The following is a 7,462-nucleotide window of genomic DNA, read 5'->3' as shown; positions in this document are numbered from 1 at the left end:
GCCCTGAGGGACAGCACTGGTGCCTGGCTGCCAGCTGGATGCGGCACCGTTCACCATCACTCTCTGGGCCCATCCAGCCAGTTCTGAGCCCAGCACAGAGTGCTCCTGTCCCAGCCTTGCTGGAGCCCAGACACATAACACCCACAGCCTTTCCTGCATGCACCAGGTGGTCACCTGTTCACAGAAGGAGCCCAGGATGGTCAGACATGACCCACCCTTGGTAAAGCCCTGCTGGCTGGGTCTGATAGCCTGGCCATGCTGTGAGTGCTGTGTGATAGCACTCAGTGTGAACTGCTCCATTATCTCACCTGCTACTGAGGCCAGGCTGAGTGGCCTGGAATTACCAGGATCCTCCTTCCTACCTTTTTTGTATATGGGTGTCACACTGGCCAATGTCCAATCACCTGGAACCTCACAGTGAGCCACAACTCCTCATAAATGATGGAGAGAGGCTTGGCAAGCTCATCTGCCAGCTCCCTTATCACCCTGGCATGGATCCCATCTGGACCCAGGGATTTATAAATATCCAAGTGTCCCAGCAGTTCTCTGCTCACACACAGAGCAGGAAGGAAAACTACCACCCTTGTGCCCTTAGGACACCTTGAAAGTGCCCTACAAGCAGGGCTGGCCCAGTGGTCGAGGCAGGGAGAGCAACACACGAGCCCCAAGGGCCCTTTGGTTCACTTAAAACAGCCCCAAACACCATCCTTGTTCTGGCTGCACCACAGTTTTGTTACAGTCCTGATGGTACTTTAATAGCTTAGGATTAAAAAAGGCTAAAAAGTTGTCAGGGATCTGAAAATCAGCAGGGAGGCCACAAGAAATGTGTTTTATTTTGTGGTAGCAAACAGTGTTTTGTAGCTGCAAAGTACAGAAGCTATTGCAAAAAAAATGAGCTGTACTGAGTTGTGCTAAAGCAGAGATCTGCTGGTAAAGACATTGTGAAAAGAATCCAGTGCTTGAGGAAACCACTGAATTCATTGTTTTACAGATAAAATAAAGCCAGACAAGGCAATTAGGATAATCTACTTCAGTTTTCCAAAGAATACTCTGACTTCAACCCTTCTGCCCCTCAACAGAATATTCAGAAGCAGTTCCACAAGGATACTTAAGTGTTTAAATCTTATTCTAATTAAAGCTCTTAGACTACACAGGCACTTCAAATAAAGAAAAAACAACAACAATATTGCAATCACCCTAATTTTTAAAGATTTGTTTCCAAGCATGTTCACTAAATCACAAAAATCTCCTCTAAGTGATTCAGCTTTAAACAGGAGACAGAAAACATTATTCCCTTTTGACTACTTCCTTTAGCCCTGAAATATCTACTGAATAATGCTTTAGGCACTGTTTGGGAACAAATTCAAAAGACCCCAAGGAATGAGATGTGCAGAGTTGATACTTAGCTGACCTCTTCATCTACTTCAGAGCAAAGTTTCACTTCCTGTGAAATTGTATCTGAAACACGAAGAGATTTTGATCACTGTATTTCTAAAAAAAGTAACAGTGAAACTGTATTTAACAGTTACAGGTATGAAACTGTGAGACAGCTCATGAAAACTAAAACTTGACAATATATAAAAACCTAAAGAAGGTGCATGGCAAATATTCCAATCGTACCTGAATCAGTGATTTCGCCACGGCTCGACACATGAAATGGCAGCTTAAAGTCATCATCTGAGCATCTCTTAAAACCCTGCACAAATTTAAAAATCAGTTTCTATGGGTAGATTTGCAAAGAAAGAATTATAAAATCCAGGAAAAAAATCCCTACAGTTGACGTGAAAATAGAATTTGTCATTAATAAAACAGCTGCCTAGAATTTTCAAAGCCCAAGGTATTGGTAAAGGCTTTGGAACTCACTTCTTACTTCCCAGTGGTTTATCAAACTGTTGGTGTCCTGCAGTTTGATTTATAGACTGTGGCCAAAGGGGAGCTTTCAATGCAGGGAACTCAGCAGCTCCTGCCTGCTGTGCCCAATGCAAGGGGCAGGTGTGTGTGTGCTCCAGCCCGGGGCAAGGGGCAGGTGTGTGTGTGCTCCAGCTCGGGGCTCTGCCGGGGCACTCCCCGGGCCCAGCACAGTCCCCGTGTCCCCGGGGAAGGGCCCCTGCGCTTTCCCCCCGTCCCCTCCTCAACCGCAGCCTCCAGAGCAGCGCAGCCCGAGGGGGCGGCAGGGGGGCGGGGGGGCGGTATGGGCCGCCCTCAGCGGCCCCGCGGCCGAGCGCTCACCTGGGATCTACCCGCAGACACCTGCCCAGCGCTCAGGCGCGGCGGCATGAACAATTTAAAGCGGTTTTCCTTCTCCATGGCTCCGATAAAAGGGCGGCCGGGGCGGCCCCGGCTCCCGGCGGCCGCTGAGGGCGGGCGCGAAGGGCGGGAAGCGGCAGCGGCCCCTCAGCGCGGGAGAGCTCTGAGGGGAAGGGGGGGTCCCGCCTGTGCAGGGAATAACTGGGGGAGCCCAATCCTCCTGTGGGAAAAATGCGTATTTTATGATTGACTTTTCGCAAATATTAATCCAAATTATTATTACTCTAATTATATTGCTATTTTTATAACCATTTTATTACTTTTAAAATTTTAAAAAACAAGTGATTGGTGTTTTTCACATCCTGTAACCCCCCCGTGTTGTAAATGGCTCCCCAAGAAACATCGGTACGTGGGATATTGTGTGTTGGGCACTGTGTGAAAAACACCAATCACTTGTTTTTAAAATTCTCAAAGTTTAATAGCAATTAAATTGTTATAAAAAGAGTAATATAATTTGGCTAATAAAAATTTGGACAATTAAGTTTTAGGACAATACGAGACAATAAGAACAAAGAGTTATGGATGTCCAAGTACCTTTTCCTGGGCAAAATAAGCCCAAAAAAGGACACAGTTTAACAGAGGATTAACCCTTAAAAACAATAACCTGTTGCATATTCATACACCTCATACATGATGCAAAATTCCATTCAAACACAGGATTCTGTCTGGTCAGTGTCAGCTTCTCCCTCTGAATCCTGACAGCGCCTTCATGGCTGAGCAGGCAGGAAGAAGTTCGTTTGTTCTGATAAGAGAGCAATAAATTCTCTTTCTCTGAAAGATTTAGGTGTCCTGTGGCTGCCATCTCGCTGCGAGTCCTCTCTTTAAAAAAGTATCTCACATAGCATGGTTTCTATTTTAACATTATGTTATACCATAAAACTAGATTTAAGACACTACGTAAGAAAATTAGTACAGCATAACTTTCTAACACAACACATATAATATTCATGTTAATATTTGTGAAAAGCTAGTCATACAATATGCATTTTTCACACAGGTAATGCAGGCCCTGGAGGGATCTCCTGAAGCTGGCACAGCCCCAGCAGATGGCATGGGTGAGGAGGGGGCTGCTGGGGGGCAGTTTGGAATAACTTTGCTGTCCTAAGGTGACATTATGATGCTTGTATCCCCAGTTGTCTGTTCTGTTTATGCTGGATATTATGTTCTGTGCCTTCAAGGCTGGCTCTGAAGAGTGAAGTTTTGTTTTGGTTTTATTATCAGCTGCTCCCCCACGGCTGGTGGGACAAACAGACAGGGCAGTACATGATGCTGCTTTTGCTTTTTGCTTGGCTTTTTGCTTTGCTCTTGCTTCTGCTTTTTGCTTCTGCTCATTAGTTAGTTTAGCTAAGCAGTCTGAATTTTTCCCCGGACTGTTTCTCCTTTCCCGTTTTTGGAACCACTCAAACCTGCTCCGGACGGGGACCTGGGAACACCGAGAGTTTGCACTTTGTGGCTGCAGCAGCTGCCACAGCACCGGAGGGACTGATAACAGAGCGACCACCCCCAAGAGAGACTTTCTGAATTTGTCATGTTTTTCAGAGTGGTGAAAGAGTGGTGTCATCCAGTATTGTTCATTTTGTGTGCTGGGGGGTGCTTTGCCTGTTAAATAAACAGGTTCTTTCCACTTCTCTACAAGGAATCCTTCCCAACCCAGTTGGGGGGAGGCGCCGTGTGGGTTTTCTCCCAAATTTGGAGGGGCCCCTTTGGAGGTTTTCTCCCAAATTTGCCCTAAACCAGGACAAAATTTGGTGCCCAACACGTGGGGCTTGAGAGAGAGTCGAAAAAACCTGGGTCTGAGTGCATTTTGGTTGCCATTACTCTGTGTTGGTATAAAGCAGTTAATGGCCATGTTTTTTGAATTCATAATGTCTCTTGGGGTGAAGGCTTGCATGCATTTCTGGTCCCTAGGTGCGGAGGATCATTAATGGGACATCACGCCATGATCAATATGATCAAGTGAAACCAATTTATTACAAAAAGCAAGCCATATTTATACTATTCTCTATTGTTCACACCTCAAGCTAATACATGATTGGTTAAATCCTTTTTACGCATGCATTTTGACATTTCAGTTAATTTTAGTTAGTCTTTCTTCTTCATGCATCTCGCTGCAGTTTTCTTGTCTGCCTTTGCATCCAGAACCATCTGCTGCTGAGCATGTTCTTCTTCTTTGATGTCCTTTGAGGGCATAGTGACCTTACTCAGTTTCTATGAAGGCTGGATTGTGCACATGTTGCATATGTCCATTGTCCTGCAAAAAACCCTCAACACTCCTCCCAATGCTTTCTGGTCATTCAAGTGCCCTTCAGCTGACTGGTTTCATGCTTTGAGCTTCAGGGAATTGCCCAATCTTTCTGAAGCTCAAATAAATATCATATTAGTCAACATCTTAATTGTTTTTATATCTCACAGAATTGCCTTTTCTTTTGTCTTTGTCTAAAACTGTTACTGTACGGAAATCTCTGGGGGATGGTGGACATGTCAGATGGTGCTGGGACATCCCAGAGCACTTGGGCCTTGTCTCTGCACAGGAGAGCTCTTCATCCCCTTTCTCTCTTTTCCTCCTTCTGGGCATGGAGGGAGCTCCTGACTTCAGCATGTGACTCGTGTATGCAAAGAGCAAATCTGGGCAGAATTGGGGCAGGGAGGGTTTGGGGAGACCTTGGGATCTGTGCTGGGCACAGAAGGTGTTTTCCATTGCTCTGAGGCTGTCTGCTGTGGAAAGTGGATTTAATATCCAGCAGAGGGATGACTTTTGCATTTGATGGAACTGTGCCTTCTCTTGGGTTTGTTGGCTTAAAAGATACAGAGAAGCACACACACAGCTAACAACTCCTGGATTCCAGCAGTGTTCAGATAGAAATTCCAAGAGGAGGTAGGGTCAAGATGTGTGCTTGCCTTGTGATCAGCCTTAAATACCCCTTGGACTTCCTGGGCCCTTCCCCCAGGTGGGACTTGGGGTCATTTGGTCCCTCAGGAGCTGGGCTGGGGCTGCAGAGGTGGCTGTGGAGCATTGCCTGTGCTGTGCCAGGGACTGGCAGCCACTGCTGGGCTGGGATAGAGGTTCTGGGGGGATTGGGGTCACAGGGCAGGGCAGGGCAGGGCTGGACTTACAGGGCAGGGCAAGGCTGGACCTGCCCCTTCCTCCCTCACACACAAAATGTTTAGAGCCAACAATCTCCTCCAGTCTGTCACAACAGGGAATGCTGGAAGTGAAATCCCAATTGTGGCCATGGGCACCTGGATTAGAAGGACAGTTCTTCTCAATAGGAAGGAAAGCACAGAGCTCCAAGGTTTGGAAAGCAGGTGAGAGCCTCAGTAGGCCAAGGCCAGCAGGACTTGTCAGGAATGGCAGATTTGTTACAGGGCTTGCAAGGGTTTTTCAGGGTGAAGAGAGAGACGAGAATGTTGACCTCATGTTCAGAAGGCTTGATTTATTATTTCATGATATATATTACATTATTACCATACTAAAAGGAATAGAAGGAAAAGTTCTCAGAATGCTAGCTAAGCTAAGAATAGAAAAGGAATGAATAACAAAGATCTGTGTCTCAGCAGAGACAGAGACCCAGCTCTGCCGTGAGTGGTCAGTAAATCCAAACATCCACATGAGACCAATCACGGATCCACCTGTTGCATTCCACAGCAGCAGATAACCATTGTTTACATTTTGTTGCTGAGGCCACAGCTTCTCAGAAGGGAGAAAAATCCTAAAGAAAGGATTTTTATGAAAAGATGTCTGTGACATATCACCCTTTTTTATTTAAGTAAATTAGAATGAAAAGTGTAATTTTCTCTGCTGGGCACATGCAGAGGAAAGAACAAACACCTGACAGGTTATCTGTTGCCAATCAAAACCTCACTCAAGTGCTGGTGTGGAATAAACAGGGAATTTCTTCACCTGTAGAACATACAATTCTATCAAATCACTAAAACAATCTTACAATATAAGAAAATGCAAAAAACAATGCAAAGAGAGTCCAAGTCCAAACAGCTGAGTTTCAGGAAGAAGTCCACGGTCTGAAGATGTTCCTCTTGGACATATCTGAAAGTCCCTTTTGGTCCTGAAACAGGCTTGCTGCAGAAAAGTTCATCAATAGATATAAATGTTCATTGACAGTCACAAAACAATTTCAAACAAATCTGAGACTTCTGGAATGTCCTCGCCACAGCCCTTTATTGAACACTTTTGGGCTGAAGCCAAGTTTTTGGCCCTTCAATGCTTCAGAGCTGCTGCCAGCTATTTCAATCCTTTTTATTTAATTAAATACATATTTTTTTAATCAGAAAAAGCAGCAGCAGACCAGCCAGAGAAAGGCCCTGGGGGGTCCTGGCCCATGGACGGACCAGGAACCCCAGATCTGGCCCACAAAAGGCAGGCCAGGACCGGTAGGGGAAAGCAAAACCCCCAAACCCATCAGGAGGCCGGGCAGTGGCCCAGGCCCAGGGATCTGGGCCCAACAGCCCAGGCCCAACCAGCCAGGCAGGCTCTGCATTCCCACAGGCCTGCACTCTGCTGCCAGTACAATGGCAGAACGGGTGGTGAGATGCTTCCTTTCCCCTAAATCACCAAGGCATGCCAGAAGCGAGGGAATAGAAGCAGCCCCAAGCGCCCTCATCTCGGGTCTAGGAATGTTTCTTCCCCACAGCAAGCAAGCCATGATCGCTTCCCTCTGTGCCCTCTGCCTCTGCAATGCAAATGCAACAGGTGTGTCTCCCATCTGCCTCACGGCACCACCCCCTCTGGGCTGGGGACCAAGGGCAGAACTCTCGGGACCCACCTGCCCCTCGCCGCTGGGGCGCACGATGGGCGGCAGAGATTCGCACCCCCCAAGGGAAAGCAACTGACCAACCACCCCCCAAACCACCGAGAATGCTGATTTTGAATGCCGGCAGACGGGCTGCCCCCCACCCCAGCTGTCGGGCCATGCCTCCTCCCCAGAAGGAGAGACTGACGCCCTCTTCCCCTGTCCCAGCTTCCCCCGCAGGGGCGTCCGCGGGACAGCGCGAAAGACTCAGGGGGGAAATCACGCTGGGTGTAGGAGCCGCCGTGGCAGCTGCTGCTGGGAGCGGCGGGACCGCAGGCTGCTCTGCCTCTGCGGGAGAGCCTGCCGGGCACGGCGCGGGGTCGGCAGCATCTTCTGCCGGCTCTGGG

The sequence above is a fragment of the Melozone crissalis genome, unplaced genomic scaffold (genome assembly GCF_028551555.1).
Source record: "Melozone crissalis strain CALT ecotype California unplaced genomic scaffold, PUWL_Pcris_2 ptg000073l_1, whole genome shotgun sequence".
NCBI lineage: Eukaryota > Metazoa > Chordata > Aves > Passeriformes > Passerellidae > Melozone > Melozone crissalis.
This window is presented reverse-complemented; position numbering follows the sequence as displayed.